The following is a 24311-nucleotide window of genomic DNA, read 5'->3' as shown; positions in this document are numbered from 1 at the left end:
TAAGAGGGAAAGCAATCGCTTGTCACTATCATCATTGTGTGCTTGAGCAAGGTCCTTAAACTTCAGGTATCACCCAATGTGCAGGTGGCCTCCTTGAATGTCAGCTCCTGTTGAACAAGACCAAAAACTGAAACAGTGACCGAAACTACAACTGGATCCTTGGCAAATAGAAAATCCCAACTTCTGGTTTAGAATAGCAAAATAGCACAGCAATGGTAAGGACTCTTTACCACAGTGGTTCTTCAGTATCTGTGTGATGTAAATTTAGTCAGCAGCTTATCTGGCTGTGCTTCTCATGATTTGTAAAACCTAGTCTCAAGGGCAAGTCGTGACTCAGCAGCACAAAATATACATTAATCTATTGGTTTGTGATATTGTAACGAAAAGCGCCTCATCTTCGTCACGGCAGCATGAATTCATTCTAATTCATTCGATGATGGCTGCACGAAATTAAAAGTGAAGTGGGGGTCGGGGTGGTTATGGTTAGGGTGGGGGGAAAGAGTAGGATTAGGTTATGGTTAAGGTTAGGGTTGGGGGTAGGAGTAGGGTTAGTAATAGTGAGTTAATGAAAATTTGAGTCATTTCGTGACTTGAGCACAAAAAAAAAACGTGAGACTGGGCTGTATTTGTAACCATACGGACTTGTAAGTATACTTGTCTGATATCAAGTCCTGGAACCAAATATCACCAAAGTTACAACTCAAACTTCCGTGGGACTGCTCTATCAAGTTTGTAGACACAAGAATCTATGGCCATGCTAATGATAAGAGGACAGCCGGCACATCAAAGCTGAATCATCCATGACAACTTGCACTGGAAAATGGCATGAGTACCTTCATGCCAACTAGTTTTAAAGTTTTCAAAAGCGTAAAACCTTTAGACTGGTTACCAGCTCTTGGAAGAACATGCTCTTCATAAATTTCAGCCTTGACTTTGACAGCATTCTACTGAAACAGCCTGATGTGCAGTCCATGAGAGAGTGCAGCGTTTCAGATCACCTATACTTGTGGGTGATGTTTATCACAGAAAGATTGATACTACATGAGGAAAGGGGCAGAACAGTTCACCATTACTTTCACTGCTGTGATCCATTTTACATGTTTTCTTCAGTCGGCCTATTTCCCCTGCAGGAAGTCACGGGGCTCTGTAGGGGTCTGACACTTGTCACCGGTTTCTCCACCTTAGGAAGGTGATTTTCAGAGCCTTTTTTCCAGAGTGAGATAAGTCCCTGCTCCACTGTACATACTTCTGAAAGGTCCTGAAAAAAATTTGGGTTGGGCTCATTGTGATTGTACACAAACTTACAGGAGAGACGACAACAACAACAATCAGCAAACCAAACTGGCAAAATGACAGCAAGAGCAGAAGAATTGAAACACAATGCAGAGATGACAGAGATGATAGATGGACTAATGAAGAGGTCCATCCTGGAAAACTCCAGGGACCGTTTGAGTCCTTGAGATGGAACGCCGAAATCTATATTGCTGTCAAAACTGTCACACAATAATTCCATCACGGCATATATAGCAGGGTGTGGTGTTTCTTCACCACAATCGAGACATAACAGGCTAAGAACGCCAATTACAGGGCCATGTTGGCTATTCCTGGCATCTGGAAAGTAGGTGACATTCCAACCGACCTAACTGACACAGTACCATCAAATAGGTTAAATAGGTTAAAAACCAGAAAATGTTATGCCATGTTCATACATACAAATCACACGTCTTTTCTGCGATTTTTACTCTACTGTCAGATATCAGTGAGGGCATCAAGCAGCTAGCTTTTGCTGCTTGATGGTAGTTCTTAAGTGTGCTCAACTTGTGGTTAGTTGACATTCACTGTGCACAATGTTTAACGACAGACTATAAAGTACCTGGAAACCCAACACTATCAGCTTTTTCTCCATGCTTGACTGCTTGATGGAACCAAATTTTGAAATCTGTGTTATGGTGATGCTCTTGTATTGCTAGTTAGCTCACTAATATAAGGTAAGATGTCTTGTAACTTATTTCAGAGGTATTATATGCTTACAAAAACAGGGTTTTTAGATTGTTTACTTCCCACTAGCCTTTACAAAATGTAACAGAAAAAAATGTCAAACATGTTAGTTTCATAAAGAAATACAGCTGTATGGTAAAGTATTCCGCCATCTTGGATTGTTAGGTTCGTGCAACCAACCAACGTCATACTGTCTTCACTCAAATTGGCAGTCACTGTGTCATATTGTTCATCATTTGCATGAAATAGGCTTCTTGTCTATTTTGGCCCCATTTAGCTGGCATCATAGTGACTGCTTGTCTTTTGTCACTGTAAAATTGCACACACACACACCCCCCCCCCCCCATTTTTCAGGCGCTAATACAACATAGCAGTTCTGCAGACAACTGTATTAGTACTGCATTAATTTGGACAACTATGTTGCTCTTTCAGTTTTCTAGTTAAACAGTTTAGTTTCTCCCAAAGCACCTGCAGCTGGTGAACCAATTCTTACTACTTTCACTGATTTACTTGCTCATATTAAAAAAAAACCATTTAGGGCAAAGAGAACTACTGTAATATGTGTATGTATAATGTACATTTTAACCCAGATCCCACCATTATCATTGTGTTATGGTTTTCCCAGTGCTTTCAACTTGACTGTTTTTCCATTTATATCCGATATTCAGCCTTGTGTCAGTTTAACTCTGTGCTTCCACGTCTGGGAATGATGTCATTTAGCCTGAGGCCAGTCTGCAGTCACACTCCAGAGGGGCTGTTACACGAGTTTAGACATTACAGTCTACATACACTCAGAACGTAGCACAGAAATGTGCGACAGCGTTTCATGAGGAACCCTTTGAACCATTACAGTCACAGTTCATGGACCGTGTCTCTGGCAAGTCTGCCGCTCTACTAAATTACTTCAATCCCCTCCAGTTATTTCCAGAACGCCAAACAGCTGATGACTCACGCGGAAGGGCCAGCAATTTCCTTCACTGCCGTATATTTCACTCTTTCAGACATATGTCAATTTTATGTCAGAGAATTAGTGATGCCAGATATAGTTCTGCACTACTAGAATGAATGATGTCAGGTTTCCTGCGGGGGTATTTCTTCCTGAGAGGTGTTGACTGTGAAGCAGCTGACAATTCCTGCAAAGATGCCAACACATCACATCACTTACAGAACTATTTTCCTGCTATTTGGCTCTGTCTCCCTGCACAAGGGAGAATATGAGTGGGGGAAAGACGAATGATATCATCTTTCCAGCAGAGCTTCTAATCTCAAAGATGTTATGGTAGTGCCCTGACCTCCGGGAGATGATGATGATGATGATGATGGTGATGGTCAGGGCAGTGATTCTGGTGATAATGATGCGATCAGCTTTAACAACACTTTAGTTCCCTCTTGGTTTTCTAATAAGGGGGAGCAACTCTCTGACTTCAGCAGATTTTAGTCATCAAAACACTTGTATGAAGTAGGCTCAGTACTCATAAAGTCCTCATGAATGTACCAATAAAATTTTGCATCATTAACGGACAAACATAAATTGTGGAACACTGAGGTTTTGTTCCATGATGTGTTTTGCATTTATATCGAGCCTTTTTATGTCTGATACCAGATGCTCCAAGGTGCCGTGCAATAATACTTCACACTGACTTTGACTTTCGAACAGGGTTTAACAAGCTATTTGGCAGTCTCACCTTATCTGCAGCTATATGACTGTTGTTACCATTAAACAGCATCTGGTTAGGTTTTGGCCTTTCTTTTCCATTTCCCCCAAAAATAAACAAAAAAAAAAAAATAATAATTACAACGGTTGACCAAATCAACAACTCCCTGCAGGAGGTAAAGATATGGCAATAATATATATATATTAGGCCTATTCAAAAAGTCAAATGTTACAAAATCTTTTGGGCCACATGTTGTTCTTGTTCCACTAATAAAATAAAAGATCTGTGCCAAATTTTATTGTAATCGGACATTGTTTAGGGGTCCCTCACAAAGCAAACTAAAACTGTAAAAACTGTAGATTTCTAATAGCAACACACACACACACATTGTCACTTAACACGTGCAATAAGTAAAACATTCACACATCACAAAGTAACAATTCAAATTTGAACAGTCTTATGAGCTTTTGCAACACACCAGCTCAAACCTGTCAGTCATTAGAGGAGCTGCCTCCTCAGATCACTACATATTTCTCACCTGAGGGGTCAGTCATTCCCCAGTGACCCCATCGCCCAACACATACTCTGTAAAATGCTGTTGCTGCAAAACAGAGCAGTCAGAGTCACTCTGATCACCACATGGTGTGCTGCTGTTGCCACAACAATGGGACAGGATGGTGAAAGCATGTCCTGGTGTTACAACATACATCCTGTGCAGGTCATGCATGCATGGGACACCAAATCAGGATGAGCCACAACCTCCCCCCAGCACCTGCCTCTGTAGCTTCAGGGAAACCCTTTTCTTACAGATGGGACAGTAGTCCCATAACTTGTCCTGACCCACCCTCAGCCCTGTTATTCATAGGCTGTCTCCTGCTGTATTCCAAGGTTGGCATGGGTCTTGTGTGTGATGTCATGGATCACCTGTGGACAATCCCTTGGTCAATGAAGGTAAAGTATTTCTGTTTGCCATTTAAAAAAAATCCAAGGCAGATTGTCTTGCTGGTGAAGATGGAGAGCCGAGTGATCAGAGTATGGTTGAACCATTTAACCAGCCCATTACATTGGGGATTGAGTGGTGTTTAGGCTCCACCCTTGGCCACTGTGGAAGTCAGCAATGATCCAGAAGTGGATTATCCTGGCCTCAAACACCCTCTGCGCTTTCAGTACTGCAAATACCTTGGGCTATTTGGTGAAGTTACATACGTGCATGAGGACACAGCAGCTCATGGACTTGTTAAACCTCTTCTGCCTCGCTTCCCCTTGGTTGTAGTCAGCCAACCTGACATATGGTCAATAAGTGAGAAGCCTCTGCTATGTACACCACATCAAGAACATCACTTCACCCCAGTGAGCTTCCACTAGAGACTGGAGGAACGCATTGAGCTTGTTTCCTGTCCCTAGATCTGTTGTGGCAAGCTTGGCATTGAAAAATCCACAGCAAGATGGAGATGTCAGTGTAATGCAATCCCTATGGCACATAAGAACTTATTGCAATGCCTTTTAATTCAAAGGTACCAAATCCATTTTGAGGTATACTTATGTGTACATGAAATATAGTGTTCTTCCATAAATATATTGATATGTGCTAAGAATGATACATTCTGAAAGCCTTTCCTTACTCCTGTAGCGAAATAGGGGGTGGGGAAACCCTCCCACTGGACAGCATAAACATAACATGTATGCAACATGGTGGCGCTACCAAAGTAAGACTCAGACAGTGATGAGTTGAGGAATGAAAAATCAGTGAGTTTTGACAAATTTAAACATTTAGTTATGATTCATAGCATGTGGTTTGGTTTGATAAATGCTAAAAAAGTAAATATTAATTGACATCAACATGAAATACAGGGTGATCACAAAAACACTCCGTGGTTTCAAATATCAAATACAGGGTGATCACAAAAACACTCCGTGGTTTCAAATATCAAATACAGGGTGATCACAAAAACACTCCGTGGTTTCAAATATCAAAAGTTACTTGAATAATTTTACAATTTTGGTATCTACAGTTGCAGAAACTCATCATTTTTTCCTCTCTTTTGCAGATTCTTCTTCAAAATTGTAAAATTATTCATGAAAATTCAGTAAGGAATATCCAGGTTTCTGTCTCCATGTGTGGCCCTAGATTATGGAATAACCTGACAGATGAACTCAAACGATGTCCAAATATCAATCAGTTTAAAAATCAATCTAAAAAAATGATGTTTTCAAGATATGTATCTAATGAAGTACGATGAGTTTTGTGTTGTCAGCTGTAATTGTGAACTTGTACAGTAACATTCATTGTGTATGTGCATGTACGTATATGTGTATGTATATCTATGTATATGTATATATATGTATGTATGTATGTGTGTGTGTGTGTGTGTGTGTGTGTGTGTGTGTGTGTGTGTGTGTGTGTGTGTGTGTGTGTGTGTGTGTGTGTGTGTGTGTGTGTGTAATTATGTATGTATGTTTAGGTGTATGTTGGTGTGTATATACATGTATACTGTATATGTATGTAAATATGTATGTAGACAAAGACATGGTGTTCACTTGATGTGTTTATGATAATGGGATTTGAGTTTGTGTTGTTAAATTTGTTTGTAGCATGGCCCTAGCAGAGGGTCACCCCTTAGAGTCTGGTCTGCTTGAGGTTTCTTCCTCAATACATCAGAGGGAGTTTTTCCTTACCACTGTCACCTGTGTGCTTGCTCTGGGGGTAGGTAGGTAGGTAATGTGTATATATGTATGTATGTATGTATATATGGGGTGGGCGTTTATAAGCTTTGCTTCTGTTCACCCCCTTTTTGGTCACACGTCACTGTTGAATTGTCTTGTATATCAGTTTTTGTTATTGATGAGTTGTGTGCTAAATAAATAAGTTCAAAGTTCAAGTTATATATTATATTCCAATTCTAAGTTGGAACTATGCTAGTAACGTTTTGTAACTTTTGATATTATAAATATTTGAAACCAAGGAGTGTTTTTGTGTTCACCCTGTAGAATCCATTTTCAAAGAAACAAGTGAAAACATGCCAGATGTCTGTATTTTATAATTGTTATATGCCTGTAAGATTGGTTAAAATTACAACAAATTTATGGTTGTGGGTATACTGGGAGAGCTGTTTGAGAGGCAGTTTCATTTTCTGGGTGGTTCAATGAATTCACCAAGCAATTAATACCAGTAAAAAAAAATCTGTTCATTCATGTTAGCATAATTCACATCTATACCATTTCCTTCTTCAGCTAAGACTATAAAAATTTTATGAATAATCAGCCCACAGTATAATCATTATTCATCAAAAAGCACAACTATTAAATAAATCAGAGCCCTACGTGCCCAGATTCAATCAAGTATTCGTGCTTCATTTAGCTGGGCAGTGGAATCCAAATTGTTGGGAAAGTGTAGTGACACGGACCCACAACAGGGGGCGTTAATGAACGGACAATGGATTAAGCCAAAAAGTAACAATTTAATGTTGTGAATTGCGCAACGGAATACAGACAATTGCAGTTGAGGAGTACAGTCAATCATACACAAGGTGACGTGTGGGCAGGCTCGAGGATAGAAGATGTCCGTCCAGAGAAGAGCCGGATCCCACACGGCTTCCACCGCCAACGGATCTGAAGAACACCGGAGCTGCCAAGTCCTGGGTCCCAGGTGGCCACCATCTCCAGCTTCTCAGACCTGGTACTGCTGGCAGAAACAGAAACAGTTAATGGTGGGTGTGTGAATACACACCCAGTAATCTCTCTGTACTCAGTTCTGCCGGGAGGGAGAACCTCCACCTCCAGAAACAGAAACACCCGTGCAGCTCCTGTCAGTCGCTTCTCTGGAAGGAGTGAGAGGCGAAGACGTCGCAAACCCACACTATACGCCAATCCAGCAGAAGACTGTATCCACAGGACAAACGGCTGCACACAGAACAATATTCAGTCTCAGTAAGTCACAGCAGAGAAGGTTACCTGAGTGGTAACTGATTTCTCGGCGGGGAGGTGGAGTTGCGGTCTGGCTTTTATGATGATGTGGATGATAGTAGAATGAGTGACAGCTGGTGCTGTTGATGAGTGACAGCTGTCCTTCTCTGTTGCTAAGGAGTCCCGGATGTAGGTCTCCACTGATTCCCGCTCAGGACGAGAGAGGTTGTACAGCCTGCTGGACGGGTACTCAGTGCCTGGAATCAATTCAATGGCACAATCATACGGACGATGCGGGGGAAGAGTGAGTGCCAGATCTTTGCTGAAGACGTCAGCAAGATCATGGTACTCCTCAGGCACCGCTGACAGATTGGGGGGGACTTTAACCTCCTCATTTGCTGTCACACCGGGTGGAACCGAGGATCCTAAACATTCCCGGTGGCAGGTGTCGCTCCACTGCATCACTACCCCAGATGGCCAATCAATCCGGGGATTGTGCTTTAACATCCATGGAAATCCCAAAATCACTCGGGAGGTAGAAGGTGTTATATAAAACACAATCTCCTCCCTGTGATTTCCAGACACCACCAATGTCACGGGTTGTGTCTGGTGTGTGATTAATGGGAGAAGGGTGCCATCTTGTGCCCGTACCTTCAATGGGGAAGGTAGAGCCACTAGAGGGAGCCCTACCTCCCTGGCCCATCTGCTGTCCAGCAGATTCCTTTCTGACCCCGTGTCCACCAGTGCTGGAGCGTGAAGGGTAAGATCCCCACAAAGGATCATCACTGGGATGCGTGCTGATCTACGGGCTTTCCCCGCATGGATGTTATGGCCCACCCTTAACCCAGTCTCTAAGGGCGGGCGTTGAAGTTTAACCGTTTGGGGCAGTTTCTTTGTATGTGCTCATTAGAGCCACAGAAAAAAAACTACCCGCGAGCCAGCCTCCGTTGTCTGTCATGTGATTTTACTTTAGCCCTGCTCGTGTCCATAGCTTCGTCAGCAGGGGGAGCTGTGGCTCCACGGAGCTCTCTGACTGTGGAGCGTGGGGACGGCGGCACCCTTTCGGACCCGGAAGGAAGAGGGACGGCTCGTGCCTGGCCACGCCCTTTGCCCCGCTCCCGACGGTGTTCTTCTAACCAGTTGTCTAACCGTATAACCAGGTCGACAAGCCCGTCAAAATCCCGCAGCTCATCCTTAGCCAGCAGGTGCTCCTTCAGGACCAGAGACAGTCCGTTTACGAAGGCAGCGCGGAGTGCAACGTTATTCCAGCCGGACCTCGCTGCCGCGATGTGGAAGTCGACTGCATACTCCACTGCACTCCAACGCCCCTGTCTCATCGACAGCAGCACACTCGAAGCGGTCTCGCCTCTATTGGGGTGATCAAAAACCTGTTTGAACTCCCTCACAAACCCAGTATATGTCATTAGGAGCCGTGAATTTTGCTCCCAGAGCGCCGTAGCCCAGGCGCGTGCCTCTCCTCGAAGCAAATTGATGACATAAGCCACCCGGCTGGCGTCTGATGCGTACATGACGGGACGCTGTGCAAAGACGAGCGCACACTGCATCAAGAAGTCCGCGCACATCTCGACACAGCCTCCGTACGGCTCCGGAGGGCTTATGTAAGCTTCAGGGGACGGAGGGGAGGTTCGTTAAATGACCAGTGGAACGTCTGTATCGGGCATATGACCAGCAGGAGGAGGTGCTGCAGCAGCGCCCTGAGTGTGCGCTTCCACCCTGGCGGTGATAGCCTCCATCCTCCGATTGAGAATAACATTCTGCTCGGTTACCAAGTCCAACCGAGCAGTGAAAGCGGTTAAGATGTGTTGCAGCTCACCTAACACGCCTCCTGCTGGCGCCTGTGCACCTTACTCTTCTATTGGCTGTTCAAGCGAAGGTTGACACCCCTCGGGATCCATGACATTGGCCGAGAAATCCTGTTGGGAAAGTGTAGTGACACGGACCCACAACAGGGGGCATTAATGAACGGACAATGGATTAAGCCAAAAAGTAACAATTTAATGTTGTGAACTGCACAATGGAATACAGACAATTGCAGTTGAGGAGTACAGTCAATCATACACAAGGTGACATGTGGGCAGGCTTGAGGATAGAAGACGTCCGTCCAGAGAAGAGCCGGATCCCACACGGCTTCCACCGCCAACGGATCTGAAGAACACCGGAGCCGCCAAGTCCTGGGACCCAGGTGGCCACCATCTCCAGCTGTCAGACCTGGTACTGCTGGCAGAAACAGAAACAGTTAATGGTGGGTGTGTGAATACACACCCAGTAATCTCTCCATACTCAGTTCCTCCGGGAGGGAGAACCTCCACCTCCAGAAACAGAAACACCCGTGCAGTCACTTCTCTGGAAGAAGTGAGAGGCGAAGACGTCGCAAACCCACACTATACGCCAATACAGCAGAAGACTGTATCCACAGGACAAACGGCTGCACACAGAACAATATTCAGTCTCAGTAAGTCACAGCAGAGAAGGTTACATGAGTGGTAGCTGATTTCTCGGCGGGGAGGTGGAGTTGCGGTCTGGCTTTTATGATGATGTGGATGATAGTAGAATGAGTGACAGCTGGTGCTGTTGATGAGTGACAGCTGTCCTTATCTGTTGCTCCGGCGCCCTCTCCTGCTTGAAGCCCGCACTTCAAGCAGGGCGCCCTCTCGTGGTGGTAGGCCAGCAGTACCTCCTCTTCAGAGGCCCACAGAACACAAATATTTACACCGTATGAGCACCATCTTCAATGCGCAGCAAAGTTCATATTCCCCTTCAGGTGCTGCTCTAGTTTTATCCTTCTTGGAATGGAATCCCTTTTTTCGCTTCCTTACACCTGATCTCAGAGTTTCTGCTTTCTTATAGAGCTTCCAATTCATGTTTTCCAACCCTTATGGCGCTTTGATACTTGCACAAACTAGATCCACGCACTGGTACGCAATCTGCCGTGCCAGAGAGTAAACTCGTAAACTGTGCACAGCTTTGTGCAAGTACGCAAAGAAAATGTTCAAAATCTCTTTCACATATTAATTATGTGACCTTCATGTGAACATTGCTCAAACAATTCAAAAACAGAGTGTCATTGTGAGTCACTGCGTCAGCGCACCACATCACAGCACAGCTCATCTGAACGATTACAACAAGATGTTAAATCTATCATAAACATCATTTTATGATAGATTTAACATCATAAGAAGGAATGAAAATGGAATTGTTTTATCAAGCCATTACAACATAAACATTACAAATAATGCCCTTTAAATGACTCCAAATGCGTTGTCCACGTCATGAAGCGCACAAGAGAGAAAGAGAGTAAAAGCTGCAGCTGTAGAAAATTCCTCTGTAATTCCGAATGGGATTAGAGGTGTTTCATCAGTCAAACTATGAGAGCAAATGATTAATCTGCTACTAAATAATTATTTTATATAAAGCAGCGTCCAGCGGCACAAAGCGCGGCATCCAGCTGAATACAGTGGGTCGCATTGGCACGACGAATTGTGCAGCAGTGTGGGGGTTAAATTGGTGCAAGTGCCAAGGTGCCTTTAGTGTCCTGTTCTTGTTTGCAAGTTTTCACACATGCACAGGATCACACCTCTGCTCTGTTATGGTAAACAGATATATGTGGTTGTGTTTATGAACACAAAGAAGCAAAATGATACGTAAAATAGGTGAGTAAAGGCCCCCTGACACTTGCACGACTTTGAGCCTCACACTTGCACGCACTCTGCCGTGCACGAGAGTAAACTTGTTTTAAACTCGGAAACTTTTGTAAACTGTGCGCAGCTTCGTGCAAGTGCACAAAGAAAATTTTGAAATGTTCAAAATCTCTCACGCATTAATTATATGAACTTCATGCAAACAATTAAAAAACACTGCGTGTGAGTGCGAGTGGTTGCATCAGCGCACTGCATCACAGCACAGCTTGTCTGAATGATTATAACGAGATGTTAAATCTATCATAAACATACCTTTACATACTGCATACAAGAAGGGATAAACATGCAATGGTTTTACCAAGCCATTAAAATATAAACGTGATAAATAATTACCTTTTTAGATGGTTCCAAATGCTTTCTCCACCTCATTCAGAGCACACGAGAAAAGCTGTTGTGATTCTGGAAGCGATTTTCAACAGCCAACTCGAAGAGAAAATGATTAATCCGCTACAAAATAATTATTTTATATACGCAGCATCTAGCGCACAATGTGTGGCAGCCAGTGGAACAAAGCGTGGCATCCAGCTGGGAACACAGTGAGTGGGATCATCACAATGAAGTGCGTACAAGTGCACGTATCCAAGTTGTGCAAGTGTCAGGGCACTTTAAGAGATACCAAGCCCATAAGTATTAAGGCAGAATGAGGTGATGTTGGGAGATAATACACATAGTGAGAAGTAATGGGGGACCTTTAAACTTCCTCAAAACTATTGTACAACTTCAAGTGTGAGCACTTGAAATGTAAATTCGGAGCTGACTTTCCTCCCAGCCGGATACCACAACCTCATCCTATGACTCTAGTATGCTGGTTTCAGAAACACAATGCCATCAATGTTTCCATTGTTTTCAGCCTTCCACATTTTTCACTCATTTCCAGATTCCCTGCTATTTTCCAGTTCCACCCCTGCGCCTCGGCTCTTAACTATAAATTATGTCACTCTGCCACTGGGCTTTTCTTATTATAGCTAAACTGGATAGACACGCAGAGGAGCTTTAGTCATGGAACTATTTCAACACTAAACACTAAACAGCTGACTTGGCAAGAGCTTTGTAATGAATAAAATGGATGAAAAAAAATCCTTTTTGCAATTAAAACTATTGACCAGACTGTCAACATTACTGACATTGCACAATGAAGCAGCTGCTGGACCACTGAAAACTCTCACTATCATTTAAATGCAAAGCAGACTCTGATTCAGACATACTGTATTGGTTATGCCCAACAAATGCTTCCTGTTACAAAGTGTCTCTCTCTGCAGTTTTGTGACATGTGACTTTGTGAGCACATTAGTTTAATTCCATAAAGTTTAAGTTCCGATTTGTTAAAGTCTCCTGGTTAGGCCTTGGTGTATGAAGCTATCCAGGTTAAACATGGGGTGTGATGTCATGCTGGCTGTGGGGCTTTCCCACATTCACAGCTCAACTGATAACACATGCTAGAGTTAAAACACATGGGGGTGGAGTCGTTTTAAACTTCCGAACTTTCCCCGAGAAACAAACTGAGGGGCGGTTGGCAGGGATAACGGTGCCTCGCTTTGGCTGAACACAACCACCCAGCCCACATTACTGTTATCTCAGCCAGGTGCACCTCCCTCCATCAAATGTCCCAAAACCATTACAGAATAAACTCAGGTCCATAAGTATTTGGATAGTGACTTTTTTTTTGTAGTTTTGCCTCAGTACACCAACTCAATGTAGATGAAATAAAACAATATGTGCTCTCAATGCCGACTTTCCGCTTTAATTTAAAGGGTGTAATTGCACTGACTTTTAGGAATTGCAGCCATTTGTATACAGACAGAGTCCCTCCATTTCACAGCTTAATGTAACTGGAGAAGATAAATATATTGTTGATACAAATCAATTTACAGCCAGTTTTCTTTAGAAAGGTTAGAGGATGGACACATGAACATTTACCAGTCACTGAAAATGTCTTAGACCTCACTTATGGTACATCATTCATTTTCCATACCCTGTGGCACAGTGGCTTAGTGGTTAGCACTGGTGCATCACAGCAAGAAGGTCATGGGATCACTTCCCGCCATTTCTGTGTGGTGCATGTTTTTGCCATGTCTACGTGGGTTTCCTTCAGACACTCTAGTTTCCTCCCCCAATCAAAAACATGCTTATTTAGGATCTGCTCCTTTCACTGCCTTTGACCAACACAGCATCTCTACATCTGGAGTTGGCCTCTGGGCGCCGGACTATGGCTGTCCACTACTCCTAGTGGTTGGATTGTGTCTAACTGTAATTAGGATGGTTAAATGCAGAGGACAAATTTCATTGTATATATGTGCAATGACAATAAAGGCTGTTCTTCTTCTCATTAATGGTCACAGGAGAGCTGGAGCCTATCCTAGCAGTCATAGGGCGAGAGACGGGGTACACCCTGGAAAGGACGCCAGTCTGTTACAGGTCCACATGCAGACAGACAAACACATTCACACCTAGAGTCAGTTTAAAGTTTCCAGTTCATCTAATCTGCATGTCTTTAGATGTGGGAGGAAGCCAGAGCACCCAAAAGGAGAACATGAAATCTCCACCAGAAAGGACCAAACAGGAAGCGATCCCATGACCTTCTTGCATCGAGGCAACAGTACTATTCACTAAATGAAAGTTCAGTGTAAGTGAAACACAGAGGCTCATCTTGGCTTATAGCATGGAGATGGTGTCTACCAGGCTTCTATTGTAACGAGCCTGTAGCCTGATAGCTCCTGGTAGCACACTGCCAAATAATTCTTTGCAGCGTAAGATTTAATTGCTGTAAACACAAAGTTAAGATTTTAACAAGTACTGCACCATAAGGGAGTACTATCCAGATTCAGGTACTGTCCATAGTAGTAAAGGCCTAAGCTGTAGTATATCAACAGTTCCATGATGTGTTCCAGTGCTCTCTGCAGTAAACAACAGTCCTATTACTAAAAACATGGGGGAAAGCGGTCATTGTGATGATACCTTTTGACCACTCTGTGGGACATGATGGGGACTGAGGGAAAGTTGGAACCCTGTAACCCTGGAGGATGGTACCAAACTGGGACGTGGGTACAGACAGAGCAGAGAGTGGCTACAGACTCAAGGCCCACTGACACTTGCACGACTTTGATTCACACACTTGCGCCCTGTGCCGTGCAAGAGAGTAAACTTGTCTTTAATGGGTGCATACTGAACACAAGAGGGTCAACAGCACGTGCAGTTGTGCAAAGAGAATTTTGAAATGTTCAAAAAAACCTTTCACACATAAATGTCGCGCAACGTGGTGCGATCTGAAGTGTGAAATGTGACTTTTTGAGCACATTGTGCAGCTTGTCAAGTGGAGTAAAGAAGTGAACAAAGAGAGTGATTGCATCAGCGCACCGCATCAGAGCGCAGCTCATCTGAATGATTATAATGAGATGTTAAATCTATCACAAACATACTTTTACAGCTGCACACAAGAAGGAAAGAACATGCAACTGTTTTACCAAGCCATGGCAATGTAAACATGACAAATAAATGACCTTTTAGATGGCTCCAAATGCTTTTTCCGGCTCATTCAGTGTGTGTGAACTGCCCCAGCTGGAGCGCTCCTCTGTGATTAAGGAAGCGATTAGAGCCATTTTCAGCAGCCATCTTGCAGAGACAATGATTAATCTGCTACGAAATAATTATTTTATATACACAGCATCCAGCGTCCAGCACTCAGCGCGTGGCAGTCGGTGGAACAAAGCACAGCGTTTAGCTGGGATCACAGGGTGGGATCATCAAGTGTCAGCGTACCTTCAGTCAGTAGTCATGTTTATGATGGTACTGAATAAGATGGTACTCCAGAGGCTCACCAACTATTTTTTCCCTCAGAAACCCCCATTTGTATGTATGGAAGGCTGAGCACACCACCCACCCCAACCCCCAAACACACACGAATGCACAAATGTGCACACATGAGCAGAAACACACACCAGAAAACAATGAAGTGATTAATTCCATTTTTTTAGTGAAGTGGCGATGGCAGGGTATTGTTTTCACTGGTGTGTGTGTGTGTGTGTGTGTGTGTGTGTGTGTGTGTGTGTGTGTGTGTGTGTGTGTGTGTGTGTGTGTGTGTGTGTGTGTGTGTGTGTGTGTGTGTGTGTGTGTATACAACTCAAAAATGACTGGACAGATTTCCTTAAAAACTGGAGGGAATATTACTGAGCTGTCTAGTGGTGATTAGAATTTGGACTCATTTGATCAAAGGTCAAGAAAAACATGCTCCAAAAAATGGCTCTTTTTTTTGTGTATCTGAACAACCAGGAAGCCTAGATGGATCAAACCTGGTGGGAATATTACTTGGATAGATATCTAGAGTCAGTCAAATGTCAAAGGTTAAGGTCAAGGAAAATGATGCAAAAACACCTTTTTTAAAAAATATCTCAACAACCAAGAAGCGTCGATGGATGATCTAACATATATATTAATTAGCAAAAAAACAAAATTGTGATTGATTTGCATGAATGTCTTCATAATGAAGTCCACACAGAAGACATATGATGAAGTCAAACAGAAACACCTTTTTGGACATATGTGTAGTTACTTGTACACTTTATATTGTGATGTGTAGAGAGTGCAGGGTATGAATCAACCCTCTGATGACTTTTATTACCCAAGGTCATCAAAATATGGCCATCAGGTATTGCAAAGGCTTTATGTCCGTCCATCCGTCTGTCTGTCCGTCCGTCCATCTGTCTGTTCTCGCCAGCGCCTTCAAATTCACAGGGAACATTCCTTGGACACAGACCTTGGACATATTCAAAGATGGCTAACCTTAACCTATTTTAAGAGGTCAAAAGGTCACATGTTTCCTGACAGGCAATCAGAATGTGATGCCACTGGTTGGTCTCACTGGCGCTCCAAAACTGCTTAATTTCTGGGTAAATATAATACGTTTCTCATATATTATGCAAAAACTAGCAAGAAATAAATACTTCTAAGACTGAAAACTCTGTTTTTATAACCTGATAATACCTCTGGAGTGATTTACAAGACATGTCGTGGACATGAGCATGCATGTGCATCACACACAGTCAAAGCTAACTTCCGCTTTTTTTAAAACTCATGTATGCGCACATGCACTCCCTCCTGCAGATGCCATTAAAACTTAAATAAAATATTGTTTATGCTTGATTGATTGTGTTGATTTTGCAGCATCAATATAAACATACAGATGTGAATGTGTCAATGATACAGGGATAATATCTCAGTTAAGGATAAACACTTATATTTCCATTGTGGTCCTTGTGAAATTATCACGTGACAAAATAGAGGGACTTAATTGAACATAAACAAATTGTACATAAAACAATAGGATCTTAATAATTAATGTAAATAACAATAAATGTATTATATATATATATATATATATATATATATATATATATATATATATATAGTTTGCACTGGGACACCAATTAAACAACTTCATATTCCAAAGAAGACAATTCTCATACGGCCGAGGGTATTTTAGCATTGTGTTATATGTTTTGAATAGTCAGAGTGAAGCTGTTGAATTCCACATACTGTGCTACATCTGACTTGTTTGACATCATGTAGGTTTTGGTTCCACACTGCCGTGCTAACTAAACACTGCTCCACCAACAAACCTGTGAAACTTCAGCTGCTTTCCCTCAGCCGAACCGTGCTGTGGCTCAGGGTAACGAAAACAAGGCCTGCATGCATATAGACATGGTCTTCAGATGACTTCTGGCTCTCCACAGTGGCCCTTTGTGTGTTGAACTGTAGAAGTGAACACATCTGGTGCAGAATAAATAACAGTATGACCGCGGAGCAGTACCGACAAACTTAAACCGGTCCTGATTTTAGCCGTGTGTAGGGTGTGGGGGACTTCTGAAATGGTTTGGTTAAAGCCCTGCTGGGACACTTACAGGATGAGATCAGCTGATATGGACCCAGAAGAGGAAGTTAGACTTGTTTACGGAGGAAATGACATCACTTGGCTTGGACCAGACAATGACCTCATGCTGACCAGATAATAGCTGTGAGAGAGAGAGAGAGAGATAGAGAGAGAGAGAGAGAGAGAGAGAGAGAGAGAGAGAGAGAGAGAGAGAGAGAGAGCTCTGATTAATTGGCACTCACATTTTCATATATATATGCAAGGTGATCCAGTGCACTATGGGTACTTGACACTTCAAAGCTGAATGCTTAATCAATTTGGTAACTGACCGCTAATAAAGATTTAACCATTTCACACCACCATCTTGGATCTCAAATGCTGATCACATTCTCACGTTCCTTAAAGCAGCATGACAGAATTTTCGACATCTACTGTTGAGGTTTTAACTGAAACCAAACCAACAACTGAGCCTTTGCTTTCCCAATTAGTGCTCATAAGCTCATGACAAAGCTGAAACAGTGAAGCGAAACACTGGAGACCACATCACTGACTGAAATCTTGAATGTAAGTGAGGTAACTGAAGTTTTATTGTTGTTCTGTCCCACCGATTGTAAATGATTTCAGACTATGAAACGTCAGGGTTAGGAAGCTTTCCAGTTATGCCGTCAATGTCTACCTTTGATAGAGGCTCAGCAAAGGCTGAAAAACTGAACTTATTGAATGCTAGCGCAATCACAGTTAGTGAACTAGGTGCTACAAGTCCCAATTCAATAGCTAGTATAAACAATACGATGAAGTGGGACAGAGGAGTAACATCCAAAACCGTGTAGTTAGCTGCACGTCACGGGCTCCAATGAACAAAGAAAGTCACTCAGGAGTAGAGTTGGATATCGAGAACCGGTTCTTTTCAGATATCGTTGAGAAATGATTCGATCCACCGACATCAACAATCTTTTTGCTTAATGATTCCCTTATCGGTCCTTCAGAGCAGCCGTTGTTTTTAAGGGTGTTTGTCGAGAAAATTATCATTTCTCTACGTTGATTATAGACCCTGCAGCGGCTCTGTAATCAACCATTTCTGCAACGTGAATGTGCTTTGAACCTTGAACCAATGAAGCACTGCTCCGACCACTGCTTCGTTGGAGCTTTGCTTCGCTCCTCTTCAGAACCAGAAACTCTGCTTCTTAACTCCTCTCAAAGCCATTAAAATATATTAATCGTGAGTCACTTTTGTGCGGATTGAAGTGACTAACTGGGACTCCTGTCTTGTTGCGAGAAAGAAACAAGGATCCAGTGACCAATTTTCTATTTATTTACTTTAAGACTCAATAAAATGTTGTTGACATAGAAAAGCTGTAAAGCCTACTTTTAGTACACAGAAAATTCACAGGAGGTATAGAAAACACAGGTCGTCAACAGGAGAACACTAGGAGAAAAAAAAAATGGTTGTTAGAATACTGTGCAAAGGTGCAAGATGTTCTGGCACCGGGAAATGGGGAAAAGATGCAAAAATACATGACAGGATAATCACAGAAATAATCTGTGAATAATCACAGGTCGACATAATGACTGAAGGAAAAGTAGCCAAAAACAAACAAGAAAGCACAATCAAAAATAAAACAGGAGGTGGGAACCAAAAACTAAAACTGACAGGATTGGCCATCCATTTTAGACCCATAAAAATATCTAAGAATATGGCTTTTTGTTTATTGTTTACCATTTAAAAGCCCATGTGACAGTTTCTCAACTTGCCTGATACTTCCTTTTAGCATAATTTATTGTACTCATTTGAAGAGGAACTCTTGTATTTTTCAACCTGGGTTTTGCTTTTTCAGATAATTTAGGGTCCAACTTTTCACTGATGAGAAAAACATCATTTTTAAAATTGGTCCAACATTGTGTTAGAACAAACTAAATGGCTGTATGATGTAAGGGTACTGGACAAGCTAAAACCCTTAAATTAGCCTGCTTCTTGTCAGATCTCTGCAGATGTGCACATGTGAATATTTGCATGAATAAATATCTAGAATTTTTTTTTAAATGACTGATTATACAGTTAGTGTGTCACCTTAGCCTCCTTTTGTTTTGGTGAAGTGGATTGGCACTCCCTGACTCTGAATACTTAGTATGTTCTTAACATTGGTTACTACATACAACCCAATTATTACTGTATTATATACTAGAAGTAAGTGAGGCAGCAGTTGTGTTGTGGTCTGGAGAATCCCTCTGGCTCCTTTTTGTTGTTTCCCCCTCCTTCCTGTGTTTTCTCTGCCAGTGGAGCTGATCATCATCTACACCTGTGGTTGGGCACACCTGCATCAATTACCGGTGTCCTACTTAAGCCTCAGCTGAACAGGACAATACCGCCAGATCTTTCCATCTTCGGCATATTAATACTGGCCTCAAGTGTAATCATGTTTAACCTTGTTGCTCCTTGTCTGCGTTTTCCTGTTTGGATGTATTTTGTTACTATAATTTTGGGGGTTTTTTGCCTTTTGTGCAGTCTGCAGCCACCACCAGCTCCACTGGCCCACCTGGCTTCCCACACCTGCAACCCGTCCTTCACCTCCTGGTCTCCTCCACAATCCTATCATCAGCACAATTACAATAAACTGTTCTTTATCATTTCCTGCCGCATTGCATCTGCATTGCAGTCTGTTTCAGTTTCCGGTCTTCTTGCAACAAATTGGAAAACTATTTGGACATACTACACTGTCACCACTGTCACATGCTTACCAGTGACCTAAAGCAAAGACTGGATGTCTTTGGTACTAGGTGTCTTCAGAGGATCCTTGGGTGCCACAGAAATGACTTTGTATCAAATGAGTGGTTACTAAGAGAGACTAAGATGAGAAGTATCATCAGCTTTGACACTTTGGCCATGTGGCCCGTTTTAGTAGCTGGAGAAGGCCAAGGTGGCACCCACGTTTTACCTGGCTGTGGCAGATAGATTAGGGTGACCATACGTTTTCCCAGGACATGTCCTGTTTTCACGTCCTGTCCTGAGTTGTTTTTTAGAAAGTGATTAAAATGTCCTGGTTTTCATTGTTTTTCATTGGGCCATTAAATTGTTTAAACTTCAAGTATCATTTGAGTATCTCATTGACAGGTCAAGTGTCCTGGTTTTCGGTAATCAAAATATGGTCACCCTAAGATAGATGATTGTTTTAGAGATGGGAAATACACCAGTTGTCTACCTGAGTGGCTCCCATCCAGGACCCAAGGCAGTTCCATGGGGTCATGGATGCAGCCCATTCTGGCTCCACTGCATACTCCAAGACTTGGCTTGGCTTGACTTCCCAACGTCACCATCGTACCTGTCTTTTGAACCAGTTGCTTACAGATGATGAATCAGACTTTTAAATGGTTGTGGCATTTTTCAATGCCACAGCTCGGATTTTGTTTTCCTGTATGTTTGCTATCTTCTTTGAATTTTCATGAGAGGTTCCTCATCTTCACTTACCAAAGCCGGATCAGGGGGTAGTGTATTATAGTTTGTTTGTGCACCTTGGGCGCAGTAGATCTTCTGGGTACTTTTCAACTGCTATAAATACCTGCTGCATTATTGGGACACCCCATGGATTGTGTGTTCTGTGTTTTGCCTACTATACAGTACACTAGGAGGAGTATTCGGAAATCACCACTTAGTCACTGTAGGTCAATTCCTGTTTTAAACAGAAGAACGAGCCACTCATTGACAACTGACTTGCACATCATGCGTAGGGACTGCTGCGCTCTAGTAATGGTCTGTCAACGGTGTCATAACAGCATGGTGGGTGAGGTGTTTTTCCAACTCATATGGCCACAGATTGTCTCAAACTACAGATCGCGGTGGTTTGGCTTATAGGACGTGACAGTTCCTGAAAGTGGAAACCGCACTTTAGGTTGGGGAAAGTTAAGTTCTATCCAGTCTTTCCTACACTATCCAAAAGCATCTGCCCCAGAGAACAGGTCAGGAATTACACGGTTCTTGGATTCTTCATGAAAAATGTATCTCTTCATTATCCAGATTAAAATATGGCAAATAACGTAAAGAATTTGATACCTCACATCTTCGGTGCAGTGTTTACATCTACACAGCCTTACAGGAGGTATTTTATCACAGGAAAAAAAATGACTGCTATCTTAAAATTTACATATGGATAAAATAACTGGTGCTGGTGCTAAAAAGTTATTAGTATTCAAGACTGTCGGCCGACTCTGAGTCTCGGAGTTTTGATACTAATATATCAAATGGAGGATAATGAGCACCAACAGTGGAAATATGCAAATCAATTCTGTTCACATTGCAGAGTTTGAAAAAGATCTGATGGGAAACTTAAATGAATTTATATGCTGAACATTCAATTTCTTTGGACTACCTTGAATCCTGAGGGATTTGGACAAACAAGAATTTTCCGGTGGTAGAATTATTAAAAGATAAGCAGCCTATTTCTTTTTATGTGTTGTACAAGTGTATTTTTTTCTTTTAATGATGCTGTTTCGTGCCGATTCATTCCCACGAGGGAGCATTACGAATTTCCAAAACCACATTTTGCTCATCTGCACTTTCTATAAACCGCTCTGTGACGACCTCTAATTGTCCCAGGGACTGGGACGGCATGATTGAAAATAAAAATACTTAAGGGCTAGAAAAACTAACTGGAAGGGCTTTGGGGGAGCTGTTGGACCTCCCAAGACGAGATGACCAAAAAAAAACAAAAGCTTCCTGCCAGAGTTAAGGATCTTGGAATTTTGCACTGGATTATGGGGGTAGAGAGGTGGAAAACTAATACTGATTTTGGTTAAAGGTGGCTTTGTGAGAGACCGTTTGTGCAGTGTTGCAGGTATTGTGACAAAATTCAGGGGATAACAGTCATGAAACTTCATTTGGGAGATTGATGTTTGCCAAAAGTTACTTTATTGCACAGACGGCTGTTATCCCTGCATTTATGCATGAGTGGCCATCCAACATAATTGCAAATAATCAACACTGCTTAAAAAAATAACTAAATCCATTTTCTGCTGGAAAAGGTTTAGTGGTTTGCAGCTTCAAATGTGCGAGACACTAACTGGCGCACACTTCAAAAGTTACAATCATGGATGACTGAGGAAGAGTGATGCTTTATGGATGATTCACAGAAATGCAGACATCTGGAAGAAGACTTGCATTAAAAAAACTTTCAAGTAAAAGTAAAATATTAATTAAAGTTAAAAAAAAATAATTTTTGTCATCATAAAAACCAAACATATGGCAGCTATCATTCATTACAAAATGTACAAAATATCCATTTTCTGTTGATTCTGTTGATTTCTGGTGATGTGAAATTCACATGTAGGCTACAGACACTGGCACAGAAAGAAACAGTGGATGAGGAAGAAAGAGTTTTGTGGATGATTTGCATATGTGCATGTATTGAGAAGAAGACATATATTATATACCCACCAAGTTTGAAGGAAATCCATCCAACTGTTTTTGAGTTATCTTGTCCAAACACACACACATGCTAGTGAAAACAATATCCTGCTGTTGCTGTTCACCAACACACAGGTGGAAAAAAAATGTGTGGGGAGGTGATGGTCTAGTGGTTAAGTGTTCACCTTGAAACCTGAGGATTCTCAGTTCAAACCCCACCCAGACCAGAAAATCTTTAAGGGCCCTTGGACAAGGTCTTTAATCCCCAAGTTGCTCCTGGTGTGTAATGCATGGCAGTGAGTGCATGGCAAACACCCTGACAGTGTGTATGTGTGAATATAAGGCATCATTGTAAAGCATTTTGAGATTCAGATGGAAAAGCACTTTATAAATGCAGTCCATTTCATTTACCATTTGTATGATCATCAAAAAAGGCACTGATTGCTGAATATTCATAAATTCTTTCACCACAATTCAAGAATTCCTGAAAAATACATTGAAACAGTCAAGGATTTCAAAAGATTTCTGGACCTGCTCAATAGTCTGGATAGCTAAATTCTTTTGTATGTTCCAGTTAATTGCAACCTGCCTTGAAAATTTCTAACAAACACAGTAATGGCCAAAAAGCTTGTAATAACGTTTCAACTGCAAAAGAGACAAAGGTGACAAAAGTGTGGTAGATAGATGGAGGTAAGGAAACTTCAATCTGAAATCCTGTAAATGATAAAATAGTATAACTTCCAGTGAGATGACCTACAATTCACTAAACAGGCCATTAAAGCCCCGTTTACACATAGACGGTTTTGTCGGCGGGTAGTACGTAGACCGAAGTTCACGGTAGTTCCAGCTGTTTTCGCGGTGGAAAGGGGCGGAGCATTTCGCCAGCATTTTGAGTGCCGTACTAGTCGCAAATACGCAGATAAAACGCCGCTAAATCCGCCGAATAAAGTGGCGTTTTGACGCCGTAGCATCCGGCACATGTCAGGCAACGGGGGTTAATACCCAGTTCTATCCTTTACAATCGCAGGTTGAGAGACACGTGAGAACGGCAGTGTTCTGCTGCAGCCGATAATGCCCTGTGTACCACTGGTTTTATCCAGGCAAATCCTGCGTTACTCCAGGAACTTTTGCATATAGGCACCGCCCCCCAGAGTATAATAGGCTGAAGCAGCAGGAATACATGCCTCTGTCACTTCAGGGGGAGGGAAATCATCCTCAGCCTTTTCTCCTCCTTCCTTTCCCCCTCCACCACAGGCCTCCCCTCTGCTTCTGAACCAGACCTCTTGGTAAGTCCTTGCCGCTGCCAATTTTCTTTTAGGAGGCATACTGGAGCTTCTCTGCAAAAATATCTCCAGCTGGCCGCGAGTGAGAGGCCTGCATGCAGCACGCTAGCGTTTTTATACTGACCGCCACCTATCGGCCGTTTGGAACGCCGTTAACCGGGAGCTGGCGTTTAGAACGGTGTACTGTCCGCTAGCACCGCCGTTTTGTCTGCCTCTGTCGCCAGTTAAAACGCCCTTGAGGACGCCGATGTGGGCTCTATTGTCGTTTTACACACCGTTGATTAGGGATACAAAGGGGCCACCAATTACGGCGGTGTAAACTGCGGCACTACAGGAAGGGGCAGGATGAAACGGTGATTAAAAAGTATCAAAAGCCGTTGTTCGAGTTGTCTCCGGCGCTCCCGGAATTATTCGAATGTTGAATAATTTTTTCGACGATTCCCGGTAAAGCCTGAACTAAGCCACGCCCCCTAGTGCCGGCGTTAACAACGTAGT

At 42.6% G+C, this 24311-nt stretch overlaps 1 long non-coding RNA gene across 3 annotated transcripts in view; it reads right to left on the bottom strand.

The window, feature by feature from the left end:
- The window catches only part of LOC117514680, a 287762-nt gene that overhangs the window by 51157 nt on the left and 212294 nt on the right, over window positions 1-24311 (bottom strand). For all 3 annotated transcript variants that reach the window (XR_004561929.1, XR_004561928.1, XR_004561930.1), the window contains exon 3: window positions 17170-17280. This is a non-coding gene — a long non-coding RNA (uncharacterized LOC117514680). The remainder of the gene's footprint in view (window positions 1-17169; window positions 17281-24311) is intronic.

This window comes from Thalassophryne amazonica, chromosome 7 (assembly GCF_902500255.1).
Source record: "Thalassophryne amazonica chromosome 7, fThaAma1.1, whole genome shotgun sequence".
Classification (NCBI taxonomy): domain Eukaryota; kingdom Metazoa; phylum Chordata; class Actinopteri; order Batrachoidiformes; family Batrachoididae; genus Thalassophryne; species Thalassophryne amazonica.
The sequence above is the reverse complement of the archived record's forward strand: the minus strand, read 5'-3'. Positions and strand labels throughout refer to the sequence as shown.